General features: G+C 36.4%; 1 pseudogene; it reads right to left on the bottom strand.

The window, feature by feature from the left end:
- Window positions 1-314: 314 nt before the first annotated feature.
- Window positions 315-2,334, bottom strand: LOC122137599 (annotated as a pseudogene).
- Between the last annotated feature and the right edge of the window lie 16,353 nt (window positions 2,335-18,687).

Raw genomic sequence — 18,687 nt, 5'->3', positions numbered from 1 at the left:
GACGGGGGTAAGGTTTCAGATACCATTTCTTTCTAAAAATGAACATAGTTGTGGGGATACTGCTTTTTCTAGAATTTTTGACAGAAAAAGGTAGATTTGAGATCAGTCTATAATTAACTAATTCACTTAGATGAAGGTTTTTTTTTTTTTTTTTTTTTTTATAAGAGGTTTAATAATAGCCATCTTAAATGTTTTCACTATATACCCAAATGACAGTGATGAGACCCCAGAAAGAAAACCCCAGAGAGAAATTAATATCAACAATTGTTTTCAGTTTTCTATTGCATAATAAAGCATGTAGGCCAAATCTTTTCTGATAATGCATTTATTAAAGGTAAATAGGCTTACAGCAACAACAAATCTATTGATGTTCTCTACTTAATTCATATCATATTCAGGTATAAAATCACACATGGATTAATGTACATGTTTAGTTACAAAGATTTTTAGTGCAGTAACTGTACAGAATCAACATTTTACAACCCATCCCAAACTCGTACCCACTTATACAGATTTTTGATTAGTTATAGGAATATATGGTTATATACTGTACTAATGTATGTGTCCTTTTTTGTATGGTTTGGACATTTCACAATAACAACAAGCTAAAATAACTAAATAAATGTGTAAATTGGGCAGGGGAAAAAAACTGTAAATAACTGACTATTTCTATAGTTTTTTTATTTTATTGGTTTATAGAAAATGTGATTTTTTTTTTTTTTTTTATAATAGCTGCCATATGCAGAATTATTGGGAGATTTGCATAGAGCCAGCAGTCCTCCAACATTCTCCCTCAAAGGGTTTATGAGTCCTTGTATGCCATGACTGTAGAACAGCCTATTCTCTGCAATATTTGCTACTGCCTTTATCACATCTTCCATGGCCTTTACCACAGGCTCCCAGAGGGATGAATCGCTGTGTTTGCTTCTCTAGTACATTGACTCTTCCACTAAGAACACTCAGAAGGTTCACAGCTCTCCGCACTAATTCCTGGATATCTCCTGTGCTCTGTAGATGCTTTTGAACCTCCTCAATCTCACGCTCAAATCCTCTTCAACGCCTCATTCGTCTGCTCGATTTCATATTGTGTCTGAGAGATCTTTGACTGGTATTCAGACACTTTTCTGTGGTTCTCCTTCACCTGAGAGTTAAACTGTTGTTGCTCCTGCTCAGCTGCACTGATGGCATTTGAAGCCTCATTTAACTCTCGCACTCCCTCACTCAGCATTATCGGGCCTAGATGGAAACAAGAAATGTCATCTAAGCAGAAATGTCATCAGTCAAGAGTTTTTTTAAATGCATCGCTTCAGAAACTATTCAGAAAGATGCTTAAATTAATTTCTTACCAGCAATCCATCCGATAATTGGTATTGCAAGCAGTACCCCCCACCTGCAATTGCAACACCCTCACCTGCATTCTTCCTATCTTGAGCTACTCTTTGAGCATATCTTGCAGTTTCTAAGTTTCTTTCAGCCTGTTCCAGAGCAGCTTTTGGAATACCTTAGCAATTCCTCAGCAGACTTTTTCTCTGTGTTGTAATTTATCCATGGTCATGCATTTTTCTTTTTTTCTGATGCTCAATATTTTGTTTCTTTTTCTGATAAGATGCTCCATGTGTTCATCCAAAGACCCCAGCTTTCCTTTAATCCTGGACTCTGATGTTTTCAGGGAATGCTCAGCATGCTCAATATGTTCCCTGATTTGTTTGTAATCGGAGCACATGTCAGTGGTGATTGGGATGGACATGCGTGTTTTTGAGGGACTTGCAGATGTTACAGATAGAAACAATTTCCCTCATTTAGAGGCCCGGAAACGGCCTCCATAGACTGCAAATCCATACCACTGAAGGAACTAAGATATGAAAGAACAAATGAAAAACATTTAAATGGTATAAAACAGGAATACTTTTTATTGTTTTGTGTGTGTATATATATATATATATTATATATATATATATATACATACATACTTAAAAAACTGTTCACGTTTAATAACAAGTATTACAATCATAATATATGTTGGAAAAAAACAACAACAAACCCCATTACTGCGGAATATGTCCATTTTATCTGTTACACAAAAAAGAGATTATCCACTGTAATAAAATAATAATTTCAACAAACCTGTCATTGGACACACAACCTGTCACACCTATCTATGTGTCTGATAGGAGAGATACAGACTATCCTCAGGACCCAAGATCTGCACCTGTACCTGTCTGCTGCTTTTGACACCGTTAATCACCAGATTCTCCTGTCCACCCTCAGAAAGATGGGCTTCTCTGGAACTGCACTCCAGTGGTTTAACTCCTACCTTTCTGATAAATCCTTCATAGTGTCTTGGTGGGGTCAAGTTTCTAAGTCACAACAACTTGCTACTGGGGTTCCTCAAGGCTCAGTACTTGGACCACTTCTCTTCTCCATCTACATGACGTCATTAAGATCTGTCATTCAGAAGCATGGCTTTTCCTATCACTGCTACGCTGATGACACTCAACTCTACTTCTCTTTCCAACCAGATGTGCTGTTCGCAGTTGCTCACATTTCATCCTGAGTGACATTTCTAGCTGGATGAATGACCATCACCTTCAGCTCAACCTTACTAAGACTGAACTGCTGGTGGTTCCAGCTAACCCATCGTTTCATCACAACTTCTCTATACAACTCATAACTCCTTCCAGGACAGCCAGAAACCTAGGAGTTGTGATGGATCATCAGTTAAGCTTCACAGACCATATTGCTACAATGACCGGTCCCTGTCAGAGCAAGCCACCCAACATCTTGTCCAAGCTCTTGTTCTCTCCAGACTGGACTATTGTAATGCTCTCCTGGCGGGCCTTTCTGCATGTACTATTAAGCCTCTGCAACTGATCCAGAATACAGCAGCAAGGGATGTCTTCAATGAGCCAAAAACAGCTCACGTGTACTCCTCTCCTCATCAGGTTTTCACTGGCTACCAGTAGCCGCTCGCATCAAATTCAATTTACTGATGCTTGCCTACAAAACGACCACTGGCGTGGCACCAATATAGCTAAACTCACTAGTTCAAACTTATGCACCCTCCAGAAGCTTGCGTTCTGCAAGTGAACGATGCCTTGTGGTGCCATCACAAAGAGGTTCAAAAATCACTCTCACTGACTTTTTCCTGGACTGCGCCTAGCTGGTGGAATGACCTCCCGATCTCAATTCGAACAGCTGAGTCGTTACTCTTTTTTCAAAAAAACATCTAAAGACTCATCTTTTTCGCCTGCACTTAACCAACTAATACTAGTACTTACCTTTTCTTTTCTTGTCTATCATATTCTTAAATAAAACCCTGGCTACATGTTCTGTACTAGACTAACTGAGACTTGTCATAGCACTTTTATACCGTTATTGTTAGAAGAATCACAACAACCATCAACAAAAAAAAAAAACAACAACAAAAAAAAGAACTACAACAAATCATAAAAAATTATTAAGAAAATACACCACAACAACTATTTATACACTGATCTTAAATAATACTTCCGACTCCTAAAATCAGATCATTTAGAAAATCAGATTAAATACTTCAACCGTATTTCAGGTTGACATTTTTTTTGTTATCCCCCAATTTGGTATATATTTTTTTGTATATTTTAGTCAATTTGAAAAAAAGAAAAAAGAAAAAAGAAAAAAAAAAAACATTTTAGATTACAATTACGAAATTTGTATATCGTGATATAACATCTAGGCCCGATTTCACAGACAGGTCTTATCTTAAGCCAGGAATTAGTTAAATTGGCATATTTAAGCAGCTTTTATAAAAGATGCCTTAGAAAAACTCTAATTACTGCAAGTTATTTTCAATTAAGACAACTCAAACATGCATTTTAGTCTGGAACTAGCTTAAGCCTTGTCTTTGAAAACAAGGAAATAGTCACTTAAATTAAAAAGGTGATATATTAAAAAAATGTTTTGTGATTAAAGCCAAATTTATTTCACTACCATCAATAGTATATTCGATAAAATGATTGTAAAAGCAATTGCCTTACCCTGTCCAAAAGAGAAAGCAGTTTCTTCAGGCCACAAGATCTGGTAAAGCTGAATGGTGAAATGAATTAATGCTTCAGTTTTTATTGTCTGGAAATGATCCCACCCACAACTACTGGTATTTCCAAAGCCCTACCCCGTGTCTAAATGGCAGAAAAGTCGAGAAACACATGTCTTCAGCCAGCAGAATGAGGCAGGACTGTATCTGGAGAGGGGCTGCACTTGCCACGCCTCCTCCAAAACACTGCGTGCACCTGCTTACACACACACACACACAAACAAAAACACAAACAAAAATATACTGTCAACAAGGTGCCTCCAGAGACAGCGTTAAACTACCTCATGTCTCAAGCACATAACACTACAATTGAACATGACTGCTGTACTGTAGCTTCATTCTGATGTTGATACTGTTGACATGGAAACGCATAATTCCAAGTCTGAGGATGTGAACAGCTCCAGTTTAAACCTCATGGGATGCCGTTGTCTCCTAATTATGGTAGTTATAGTCTGAACGCAGTATAAGCTTGCTGTTTGATTCGGTAGGAACTGTAAAAGTTGGCTGCTGTTTGTTTGAGGCACTCAGTGACTGACATCAAAGTCCCTTTAAGACAAGCTTATACTGCATTCAAGTTCTGGTGGAATGATCTTCCCATCCTTATCCGGAATGCTGAATCACTGACATTTTTTCAAGCGACTGCTGAAAACTCATCTCTTTCCACACTACTTGACTGAAAAAAAGTTTTCTTTCTCTTCATTTATTCCTTTCCTTTCTAGCTTGAACTTATTTGAACAATGCCTGATATTGGTATTACAAGCACTTCCTGTGTCTGTTTAAGAAGAATCGCTTTATTTATCCCCCAATGTAAGTCGCTTTGGATAAAAACGTCTGCAAGATGACTAAATGTAATGTATTGCTTCTTCACTTTTCTCTTTATACAGTAGGTGGCCATCCAAAACGTTACTTCTACCGCCGCCGCCGCGTCTGCAAAGTGCATTTGCAGCTTTTGACCGCTGAGTGGCGCTTTAATCACAAGTTACCAAACAAGCACATTTTCGCCGTCAGCTTTGCCTCACCGCTGTGTTACATTTGACGGCTGCAGAAAGAAAAACACTGTAGTTAAAATATTTAATATTCACAGATGAAAGTTTGGTACTTTTGAAGTTATTAGATTAGATTAGAGTGCATTTCTTAGAACGAATTCAAGCAGGATAAATGTCAAGCCATGTGCCTGAGCCTGTGCTTATATTTTCTCTAAGCTACACAGTATTACACCATATTTTAGATTTGACACATTTAATAGGTGTGCAGTATTATTTATATAATATGAATTATGTGTTATATTATTCAAAAGAAATTGTGGTTTTACATTGCATCGCAGCATTAAAAGTGGTAGCCTATTTTAGTGAGCTAGGCTACATGGATTAATATGCAAAATGTCAATATTCTCATATATTAGGCCTATATTTTAATTTATATTTTAAAGATTACTTTAATAAAACAACATGCATTTTTGTTATTTGTTACCTGTCCTTTATTTTGACAGACAACTTCTTGGGAAAATATATTTGTCTGTACACTGATTAAGAAATTGTTGTGTGTTTTATAAATTATTTCCTTTATTTTAGTAAAACGTGAGGCACTGTATAATTTCGTTCCCATTATTTAGGCCTAATTAAAACAAGAAACGAATAAATTAAACCTGCACGATTTAGCTAAATCATTGAAAGTCTAAAGAATGGACGGATTAATAAAACATTCTCATGTTTAAACTCAAGTTCTCTCATTATAATCAACAAAATACACACGATGTAAATAAGAGCTTCATTAATTGACAACTTCAGTGATTTTAAAGGGAGCCTTCTTTACATGCTTTCATATAATTTAAGTAAAAAAATAAAATTGCAGCCGCATTTAAATGCAGGTGTGTAAATTTGTCTGCGTGCAAGATTTGCGCGGCGAGTGATGCCGAGTGCACCGCGCAGCATTTATTCTTTATTTATTATTCTTTGTTTATATTAAATTTACATCTATAAATCCATAATGAACCTTAATATAGTCCGCGCTCAAGCACATGCATTAAGTTTTCCACAAAGCACAGGCAGAAGTAGCCCAATAATTGTAAAAATGGAGACATTTGAATTTATTTATTAATAAACAAATGTTTTCTTGTCCGCTGCAAGATGAAATTCACAGTGCTGACTCTCTCCACATGGAATCGCCTTTAAAGAGAAATACAACCTTCACAGATTACGTAATGCTTTCGTTCTGAATTGATTCGTTTAAAAATACATTTCAAGCTTTCTGCTGATATATTTCTCATGTATGTGAGACGCCACAATTTTAAGTTAATTCATTATCAGGAAAAAATACAAGTGATCTAGAGGGCGCCTCCCTGGTCATGCATGTGCATTAATAATTTTCACACAAACATTTGAATATGAATAATAATTCACATTTTGCATATGCATTACAACATAAATTTTTTTTGTACATGCAATTATCCAAAAGATTTGTAATGAAGATAAAACAAATAAGAATAAATGCTGCGCGTGCACTCAGCATCACTCGCGCCGCGCAAATCTTGCACGCTGACAAATTTACATTATAATGAGAGAACTTCTGTTTAAACATGAGAACGTTTTATTAATCAGTCCATTCTTTAGACTTGCAATGATTTAGCTAAATCGTGCAGGTTTAATTTATTCGTTTCTTGTTTTAATTAGGCTTAAATAATGGGAACGAAATTATACAGTGCCTCACGTTTTTACTAAAATAAAGGAAATAATTTATAAAACACTCAACAATTTCTTAATCAGTGTACAGACAAATATATTTTTCCCAAGAAGTTGTCTGTCAAAATAAAGGACAGGTAACGAATAACGAAAATGCACGTTGTTTTATTAAAGGAATTTTAAAATATAAATTAAAATATAGGCCTAATATATGAGAATATTGACATTTTGCATATTAATCCTTTTTTTTTTACTTGAACTTCAATACTATTAAACTGACTTAAAATCTCAAGTAGTTTATAAGTTAAAAAGGGTAAAATGTCACAGTGCATGTTAAATAGTTCTAATTATATTGTTAACAAGTTCATTTAGACTAACAAATATAATTCGATTTTTTTTTTTTAAAATGAACAATTCCTGTATAAAATGGGACATCAACCTTTATATTAAACATTTTAAAATCGTCCACAGCTGAGCTACGCGCGAGGCAAGTTGAGCATGCAAAGTGAATATGCTGCACAAAGTCATTTTCAGATGCAATGGAAAAAAAAACCCAAAAAAAAACCCTGTGAATGTAATTTTATTACATTCAGAAAATAATAACGGCTGCCTGGCCTAATAATGTTATAATGTGCCAACAGGAATATTTTTAGTTCCCTTCACTTTACAACAAATCCTTTACATTTAACAAATTTTTCAGAACAGAACAAGAATTAAAAATATATAATTCTAATGGATAAATAAAATTGCAGTATATAATAATATAGGCTTAGCTATAAACAAACAAAAAAATAAATGAATAATAATTTTAAAGCGAACCATAAGGTAAAAGGTTGGGCTCTCATTCGGGATAAAATCCAAACGTTTCCATATTCGTGATGTTGCCTATTTCAAGCTTAACTATTATTCATTAGGTAAAATGAATAAAAAAAAAAATCATAATTAGCAAAGACATGCCAAAGTGGACCGCTGCTCGCGCCGAATGGCATGGTGAATGGCTACTGTTTCCAATGAATGTGCGCGAGGCACCAGCGCGCTGAAACAGAAAATACTCTATTTTTGGTCACACAGTAAAGGCATAATTTGCATAGTGTTAGCAGTTTGAAAAAATCAAGAATAATAACAGAATTAATAATAATTATTGCTAAATGCTGGACCGTTCTCATTTCGCTCTGCAAATGGAACCTGAAGGATTTTTTTTAAACCAAGAATGAACCGAAATGAAAACATTTAGCTTTTTATCCGTATATATAGGCCTTATATTTAATGACTGTTTAATAACAATAGCATGCATATATCCTTTGTGTAAAGGTCTTTCTTTTAATTTTTGATGAGTAGACTGTAGCCTAAGACTATCCTACATTAAATTAACTCACTGTACATTTTTTAATGTTTTTTAAAGATGTTACAATGTTATATCATAATGTTATTGTTTTACCTCCTCCTTTTATCTCATTTTACAATTACATTCAGTTCGCAATCCGTCCCTTTGCGCCACCTGGCGGTAGTTTCGCGAATGAATTTAACATGCGACTGACTTGCAGTTAACGCCGCGGCCCTGCGCCGGCGGTATTACCCATTTTGGTTGTCTACCTACTGTACATGCTACCACTGCGATCCCTGTTTTCCAAAAAATGGAGAATTGTTTCATTTATATGCTGAAGATACCCAGTTGTATTTCCCACTTAAACATAATGATACATGTTCTATTGAGGTTTTGCTAGCATGCCTACGGGAGCTGAAATCATGGCTTTCGCAAAATTTTCTGGCCTTAAATTAGAAGTTTTATTGTTTGGACCAAGTGACTTTTATGATCGTGGTGATCTGGATTCAGGCATTTAAAGCTCTCATGTTACTCTGTGTGCTATTAAACCTTGGAGTTTTAATTGACTAAGGACTTTGGTTTGATAAACAGATTAATTAATGCACATTTTGATTTAATTTTGTATGTATTTATTCATCCATGCACAAAAAAAAGCGGAAGAGAGCTCGATTTAGTATTCACGCGGTCTAGACGCGGCTGTCTGTGTCCTCATGCTTCAGAAAGTGTGCGCTGAAAACTTCTCACACAGCGCTTGACTGTTCCACCAACAATCACGAGCGTCTTTTATGCTTCACCTTGTGCCGTCGGGCAAGGGCAGTCCTTATATCGAGTCGTGATACGCGAGTTTGAGCGAGAATGCCAGGCATGGCATCGATACATCGTATCGTTAGACATCTGATATCCGTATTAGAGCTGCCACTAACGATTATTTTGGTAATCCAGTAATCCATCTACGTGTGGCATTGATGCATCGTATCGTCAGACATCGTATCAATGTATCGATCCATATGATAGGGGTGTAACGATTCATCGATGAGCGTGAGTGTGAGAACTGCCTGTTTCTATAGCAACCGGAGCGTCTAACGGCAGCTGCGGTGACGCGATGACTTTACTAATCAATGATTGGCTCTTTCATGTAGAAAGCAGGTTTAATTGCCACACTGGGTGTTGCACTTTCTCCCATACACAAGTAATTGGAGTGCACTGTCTTCCTACACTCTTAAAAATAAAGGTGCTTTAAAATGTTCTTCACAGCGAGGCCATAGAAGAACCATTTTTGGTTCCACAAAGAACCTTTCAGTCAAAGGGTCTTTACACTCCTGGGGTCTATGGTGACCCTGGCAATGCCACTTGCAGATTTTAATGATAACAGTGAAAAGAACCTAAAATGCTCTGTCATATTTGATCGTACATATACGAGTAATACAGCATTTGAATCTGTAAAAGGGTCTTTTTTTTTATTTGTGTACACTCACAATATCATCAAAACATTGTGCTTTTGTAAAATAAAGAAAATAAAACAGGCTGTGGCTTTCAGCTATCTCATTCTCCGCGCATATCTGTTTGATACGAGTCACTAAAATGTACTGAAACTCAGCGAATATTTGACAAACACATGAGAGATATATCTATAGAAAGCTTAAACTATAGTTACAGGAGATTTTTTTTTTTTTTAAAAAGTCGTGACATTTGCCAAGTATGGTAACCCATAAAAAAGTCGTGACATTTGCCAAGTATAGTAACCCATACTTGGAATTGGTGCTCTGCATTTAACCCATCCAAGTGCACACACACAGCAGTGAGAAGTGAACACACACCCGGAGCAGTGGGCAGCTATATATCCAGTGCCCGGGGAGCAACTGGGGATTCAGTGCCTTGCTCAAGGGCACTTCAGCCATGGGTATTGAGGGTGGAAGAGAGCGCTGTTCATTCACTCCCTCCCACCTACAACTCCTGCCAGCAAAGACAAACTCTCTAACCATTAGGCCACAGCTGACCCCTTTTTTAATGATTTAATCCAAGCAAGGTTACCCTTGCTCCCTGAAGGAGGGAACAGAGACGTCACGGCAGATGACCGTCGAATTGGGATCTTGCTAGAGAGACCAATCCACTTCGAGTTTAAACTAAACGAGCCAATGCACATTGGTATGCGATTATTTAATCCAGCTGCTGCTGATCACAGCGTGAGTATAAATAGGCAGCAAAGGCAGCGCATATTCAGGTTTTTGAGCCGGTGACCAGCCATTCAGCGGATGTACAGAAAGTCGGATGACTGAAAAATTGGGATCCCTACCAAAAGGCTACAGATACTGCCCCCTTCCAAATTAATATTGCTGTTGAGACAAAATGCAATTCCATCAAGTTAAAATGTTTAAACATTAGCTCACTAAAAATTAAATCATTTCTAATCAATGACTTAATAACCACGCACAACCTGGATTTGATGTTTCTAAACGAAACATGGGCTAGAAGACATCTGCAGTGCAATTGTCCTTAATGAAACAGCCCCTCCTAACTTTACTTTCATGAGTGTCTGCAGGACTGTTAGGAGAGGTGGAGGTGTAGCTGCTCTATTTTAAAGATGTCTATCAATGCAAGCAAGTGTCCATTTGGTCAGTACTTGTCTTTTGAATATTTAGGGATTGTGTTGAAAGGTGCTCCACGCATTCTGTTTATTATTATATACGGGCCTCAAAAATACTTTCAAATCAGATTCCCAGTGAAATGCTCTCTGAAAGCAAATGCAATGAGATTGCTTCCTTTTTTTCTGAGAAGATCAGTTACGCAGAGGTCAGACAGATTCGACCGCAATATTAAAAAGATGATGTTTGTTTTTTGAAGAAACTTTGATAGCAAAATTTTGGAAGAAAAAAAGAAATAGTAAAGCGCCTTTAAAATCGTCAACCTGCTATCTTGACACATTTCCCACATATTTTTTTCAAAAGGGTGCTTAACTGTTTAGAAGCAGATCTGCTTAGAAGTGGTGAATGCCTCACTTCTTTCTGGGACTTTTCCAAACTCCCTGAAAACTTCAGTTGTTAAACCCCTTCTGAAAAGAGCAATCTTGATAACTCCATATTGAGCAACCATAGTGTATCTCAGTGTGGTATTGGAACAGCTCCAGTCAAGACTGGCACGTAGTTTAATCCTATCAAGCAAACACATAGTAGCAAGATACACAAGACTAGAGGATATAGTCAAGAAAAAAAATCTAGAGCCACCAGATATTATTTATAAATTGTATATTTATCATTTTTATTAGCATAGAAACATGCTAGCGAATGCTAGTTCACTTGCTAATCATGCTAATGACATGTTGCACCAGTTGCTAATCATGCTAGAAACATGCTAGTCATGTGCTAATCCTGCTACCAACCTGCTGGTAACTTAATAATCATGGTAGAAACATGCTAGTCACGTGCTAATCATGCTAGAAAACATGGTTAATCATGTTGGAAACATGCTGAAACATGCTAGTGGCATGCTAGTCACTTTGCTAATCATGCTAGCAATATGCTAGAAACATGTTAACAACATGTTAGGTACTTGCTAATCATGCTAGTCACATGCTACTCATGCTAGCAACATGCTAGTCACTTGCTAATCATGCTATCAACCATTCTAGTAACTTGTTAATCATGCTAGCAACATGCTAATCACTTGCTAAACTGTTTAACAACATGCTAGCAATATGCTAGTCACTTTGCTTATAATGCTAATGACATGCTAGTCACTTTCTATTCATGCTAAAAACATGCTAGAATTTGATAAGCATGCAAGCAACATTCTAGTCACTTGCTAATCATGCTAGCAACATGTTATCCACTTGTTAATTACACTTACAACATGCTATTCACTTGCTAATCATGCTAACAACATGTTAGTGTCATGCTAGTCACTTGCTAGTCATTCTATCAACATGCTAGTCACTTGCTAATTATGTTAACAACCTGCTAGCAAAATGTTCCTCACTTGCTAGTCTTGGCTAACAACAAGCTAGTCACTTCTTAACCATGTTATCAAACATGCTAGTCACTTGCTTATAACACTATAAACACCCAACAAAATTCCAAACAATTCAAAAAAAATTCAACAAAATTGTAATCACTAATAACAAACTGCTAGCAGAATGTCCATTACTTGCTAACATGCTAGCAACATGCTAGAAACATGTTAACGACATGCTAGTAACTTGGTAATCATACTAATGATGTGCTAGTCACTTACTAGTCTTGCTAGCAACATGCTTGTCACTTGTAAACCATGCTATGGTTAACAATGTTTTGATGTGTACTGCTTACACAAATTTACCAAATACAGTCTTTATAAGCTTTCCATTGAAAAACAGCGATCTGTCGTCGATGCTTGAGGCTGAGATCTTTATAATGAAATATAGTTTGTCAAGATAAATTTGTCCCGTTTCATTTAATCTATTTTTGCCACATTCCTGGGAGTTGTAAACCTAGTTTTATCAGATAGTGTGCCTTTGGTTTTTTTTTTTTTTTTTTTTTTTTTTTTGAGGTGATTGTTGCATTTTCGGGGAAGGGTCCATAGACCCTTTGGTTAGATGAGGGGACATTAAATATTATTTGTTAATTATAACAAATAGTTGTGTATCTGATTGGTCCAAATGCTACAACCTCCAGCACAGCCTTTTCACACTCCTACCTTCAGGCAAACGGTACAGGAGTTTTAAAGCTAGAACATCAAGACTGAGAGAGGCTTTTACCCTCAGGCCATCAGGCTAGTAAATGACTGTCATCCATTGCCTCTTCCCCCAATATGCTAAAATGGACTTTGAGTGTAATACATAACATAGTCTGTCCACAACCTACCTCATTTGGACTTTGTACATGCATATTTGACTGTTTACATCACACTGGTCACTTTATACACAAATATAAACACACTTATGTATTTATGTACATGCACTAGCACTTTAAACTTTAGAATATGTCTTTGTGATTATTTATTCTGTCCCTGGCTGCTAGAGGATTGACAAAAGTATTTCATTGTATTGCATACATGTGTTACCTGTACATATGACAATAAACTCTTGATTGATTGATTGATATATCTTAACATTTCAGTTGAATAATTCAGCAAAAAAAAAAAAAAAAAAAAAAAGAACTTGTGCATTTTAACAACATTAATGAGAGACACAAGGTACAAAGGCACTTATTACAACCTTGACCTTCCATTCCAAGCTTCTTCTACAAGCACATGACTAATAAAGGTGTCACAAACAAAAGCATAAAAATACTTGGTATAATACGGTAGGCCTACTGTACATGTCATATTCTCGTCTGTAGCCTTGTATTCATTAGGAAGCAGTTGTCCACTCCAACAACATCCTATGTTCTTTACTCCATGTTCTGTTAGTCCTATTCTTTCCATGATACTCATAGTGCCCAGTTGTTGTAGAGGAAAGCGTCCTTCCATTCATCGCCCTCACGGATGCAAATGAGATTGTATGCACTGCAGAGATCCAGCTTGGTGAAGTATCTTGCCTTTCGGAGCTGTTCCAGGGCTGCAGGAACTAGAGGCAAGGGATAGAGAAACTTGATGGTTATGTCCTTGGTAATCGATGCAGGAACAAAGACCTCCATCTTTTTTTTTTTTTTTTTTTTTTGACAAAGAAGAACCCAGCCGAGGCAGGTGATGTGGATGGTCTAATAAACAGATTGTGAGGTGTCAGGTTTGTGGTGATGTGGTGCCGTCTGGAACTGAAAGAGAGCCAAATCTGATGATGAGAGTGAAGGAGTTTATCAATCTGGATGGCCAGCCCAATGAATTGATCCAAGGATTTCTTCTCTTCTTGACAGGGCTAATTCAGACTGTAAAAAAACTCCATGCTCAGACCTCTGCAGAAGTGTAGTTTTGAGAGGATCCTCCGGCCACCCTGTTTGTGCAGAGAGTGTGCAGGAAGAGAGAGAGCATATCCGACGCCGAACCCCTTCCTTGGTGTAGAGATAAAAAGCTGCTCACCTGCCTCCTTTCCACCAGCAGGATGTTCGCAAACCTCCTTATACCGCTGGATGAAGGCCAAGAAGAAAGGAAGACAGTATGATTCTCACTCCACATCATTGTAGCCCACTCTAACGCCCATCCAGTGAGAAGTGAACAGGTGAAGCTGGGGCTTGAGGCGGTTGTTGGTGAACAAACATGGAACACTAGAGTAAAAAGCCCTTGCATTTTGAGGTGAGCCATCAAACTTCTCGGGGAACGCCAAACGATGGCTGGCAGTCGATGTATTCGGAGAAGGAACGTGAGCTTCGGGTGCTTGCAGATGAAGGGTTTCCGAGGTCTTTACCATCTTCTCCATTAGCGAGGTAAGACGTATTTTTTTAGTTAGCAAGGTAAGTCGGTTTAGTTGTTGTTGGTGTTGTGGCCAGAAACCGATGGAAAGCTGCTGGATCGATTTCTGGTGACGTCTTTCTGTAACAAGGAGACATTGGCATTAGGATCCATGTGCAGCTTTATCAGATATATAAAATCACCTGTGCCTCGTTTAGATTTTTAAACATGCAGTACGGGCTCATGTTTATTCAACAAAGCCTTTTGGAAAATCTGTCAGTTTTTGATATTGTGAGTGCCACATATAAATGTATGGAAAACAAATCCCACAGCACAACCACCTGAGCCCAACTTCAGACAACAAACACAAACACAGACTGGAAGTTAACTTCAGGCCAGGTGTGTGCGCCTGATGAAACCGTCCATAATGCCTGAATGTGCTGGTATCCAAATACATACAACGTCATTGCCTTGTTTTAGGTTCTTGAGTGGATAACTTATTTATATCATAAAATAGATCCTGATGATTATTGGCCATATCTGACTTGAGACTATATAAGAAACAGAGTGGACCAAAGCAAAAATCTCCATGAGTGATGCATCTAATTCTAGCCACTTCTGTGATCTGTCAGTCAAAGTGAAACTTCAATTGAGCTCATACAAAGATGTGGTTTGATCTGGGTAGGTGAGGGGGCAGCTTCTGAATTACTATATTCGAACATGTGATCTTTTTTCTATAACCAGAGTGTGATCTGCTGAGAAAACACACCCTTAGTAAACCTCCTAAAACCATTTTACACTTTCAAGAGCAAAATATCTATTAAACAATAAAAACATCTGAAATTCATTGTTGCATAATATAGAACAGAATATTTATAACCGATGCAAGCAGAAGTGTGTGCATGTGAAGTGAGTGGGTGGTGCTCAGATATTATTGGTGGATGAATCATGCAACACTCTGGCAGTTCAACACTGTCCCGTGGGTTCACAATCTGACACATGCATGTTCACACACTGTTCACAAGTGCTGTTATCCGAAAATGGTTCACATGTTTATTTTGTTCTGCTTGTGTCGTCTGGTTGGTAAGTTATAATCATTTTCATTTTATGACATCACTTCTTGGTTTAGTTTGATTTAATAGATTGTATTTACAGAGTCATTTTTAATCAGCCAGAGAATTTACAAAATAACATTTTCACCATAATTCAGAGACAAAGTGTAAAACATAGGGCTGGTGCAATAACAGTGAATCTGTTTTATTTCAAATAATTCATGACTTTACCACTTTATAATAAAAGACAATGATTGATCTGAAGAGGTACTGATGACGGATGCTGCACGCGCTACTGTAATTTGTTGCGTATATATCTTTCACATGAGTAAGCAGAGTGTATGTTTAGAAATCAAGGGTTTTAATCTCTGACAAATCATACTTTAACACTTCAGTCATTTTTAGTGATACAGTGAAATTAGAGTCAGTGACAGTGTCAGGTGTGTTTGGTGATATGGTAACAGTGGAGTCAGTGTCAGTGCTGGAGGGAGATTCAGTCACTCTACACTCTGGTGTTACTGAAATGATGGATGATGATCTGATTCTGTGGAGGTTTGGATATAATAAGACTTTAATAGCTAAAATCAATGTAATGGATGGCAGCATCAATGTATTTGATGATGTTCCTGATGGGAGATTCAGAGACAGACTGAAGCTGGATCATCAAACTGGATCTCTGATCATCACAAACACCAGAACTGAACACACTGGACTCTATCAACTACAGACCAACAGTGTGATCAAGAGATTCATTCTCACTGTCTATGGTGAGTTAAATATTTTTGTTTGTATTGGTTATTTACCTGTAAATTAAATGTAATTTATTTTACATTAATTTTGATAATTAAATGATAAAAAAAAAACTAAATCAGTTCAATTAAGCATCGGTTTCTTCTTTGTTACTTGTCCATGTGTATTAATCTTTTATAAATGTGGAGAGAGAAGTGAAGATCTCAGCTTGCAGCTCTTTCTGTACCTCAACCAGTGATGTATGCAGAAGACTCATTTCACATCCATGAGTACATATGAGAGAATATTCATCATCATCATCATCATCATCATCATCATCATCATCATCATCATCATCATCATCATCATCATCACAGCAGAATTGTTCATTGGTGTGTTCAGTGGTGAATGTGAGTCATGTGACTCTCTCCTGGTACAAAGGAAACAGTTTATTGTCCAGCATCAGTGTGTCTGATCTCAGCATCAGTCTCTCTCTACCTCTGGAGGTGGAGTATCAGGATAAAAAACAGCTACAGCTGTGTGCTCAACAATTCCATCAGCAACCAGACCACACATCTGAACATCACTCAACTCTGTCACACATGTGCAGGTACAGCAGCACTGATAAGAGCATCAATTGCATCTATGCAATTAAATAACTTATTGATTTTAACCGATACTGATAGCTTAAGATGCAATAAAATATGTTAAATGAAATCATGAATGAGCTTCTATCATCATTAAGCCTACTCGTGTCTTTCTAAAGGCTTGATTTTGAAGATTTTTTCGATGAGTTTTGCTCGTTTTGTGGTTTTGTGGAGGAAACAGTTGCCCATTTGTTTTTTTTTGATTGCAGTGTGGACCAACAAATTATGGGTTGACTTAAGCGCGCCTACGTTTCTAACCTTACAAATGTGTCCCATACCTTTGTCCTCAAAGATGTTATATTTTATTATGAAAATCCAAAGCTATTTTCTGTTGAATATGTCGTTAATTTTCTTATATTGAATGCAAAATTCTTCATTCATAAACAGAAATGGATTAAGTCTCCTTATATAAATAAAAATAAAAAAATAATAATATAAAAAATGAACATATATCAAAAATAGTCTGACATATCGTAGTTTTAATTGTAACGATGTAAATATGTGTGGTCTAAAAATGTTTAATGATGGTGAAACAAAGCTTTTCTTACCGTTTTCCACTGAATTTAAACAGAAAGGGTTCATTACTTGAATCTGGTGTATTAGGGCCACCTGGTGGCCAAAGCAATGAACATTCATTAATCTTTCATTTCTTCTTTAGTACTATGCAAGTATGCACTGTACATTTATTGTTATTTACAGTTTTCATTAAATTTTATTAATTTATGTATGTATGTACTGTATGTTGCTTTTTTTTACATTTTGTTTTATAATTGTTTGCAGCAACCATGAAAATAAAAATGTAATATTTGTCACACCAATAAATCACCCTAGAATTGAACTGAAATTGAAAATTTACCGACTGAACTGATTTACATCTATGAATCATACACAGGCCTGTATTATAACTGCAGGAATGCCATAATAAAATAATCAGAATTAATCAAAATTCAGATTCAGATTTAAATTATGGTTGAATATAAACATTTGCAGCATTAAACAGTGTATTTAAAACCCAAGTGTAAAGTTTATTATGAGACAATAAGTGCAATAGGGACAGTTTCAGTAGCTTTAGTTCTGGAAGTATTTTTTCCTATTTATTTATTTATTATATTCATTTTTTCTATAAGGATTTTACAAAAATAGCAATATCTCAAATATAAATCAGAGCAGTACACACTTTAATCTGAAGGGGGGGGGGGGGGGGGGGGGCCAAACACATCAACTTAACTTCACATGTACAAGTTTACATACAGAATCATCAAAAGTCCTTTTTCTTATATAGGAAAAAAAAGAATTTAACAGAATCCACAACATCAGCTGCTTTCAAAGTTATTATAGCTCTTTTCTTTGTCAACTTCTGTCAAAGTAAAAGCTATGAACGGTGACTTTTTTCCCTGTTTTGATGGAACAAGCATTCATTCATCCGCATCAGCGAGGTCAACTGATTCTTTGTTTCTGTTAAATGGTCTTTTTTGCTCTTTTCTTCCTTCTGGTAATCACAAAGCATCTGTTGTATAAATTTAGACAAGACATTTATTTGTGATTTAAATGCAAACCACAAAAATAATTCATGAAGCACATAAGGTACAGATAAATTTTTCAAAACATTAACTTACTGTTTAAAAATAATACACAAACAAAAACTAAAAAGTACTTATTACATGAAGTTTAACAAACTGCAGATGTTCTTCTTTTTTTTTTTTGGATAAAAGCATCTGTTCAAAGATTACATTAACTTGTAGGGACTATTCTTTGACAAATAATTATAGGAAATTTAAATTATAAAATTAGAAATTAACAGCAATACAGACAATATGACTGTGAACATCACACAGTTAACATAAGATACACTGTAAAATATTTCCAGGATTACACAACGTGCAATTGT

This window comes from Cyprinus carpio, chromosome B6 (assembly GCF_018340385.1).
Source record: "Cyprinus carpio isolate SPL01 chromosome B6, ASM1834038v1, whole genome shotgun sequence".
In the NCBI taxonomy this organism is placed as follows: Eukaryota; Metazoa; Chordata; class Actinopteri; order Cypriniformes; family Cyprinidae; genus Cyprinus; species Cyprinus carpio.
This window is presented reverse-complemented; position numbering and strand designations above follow the sequence as displayed.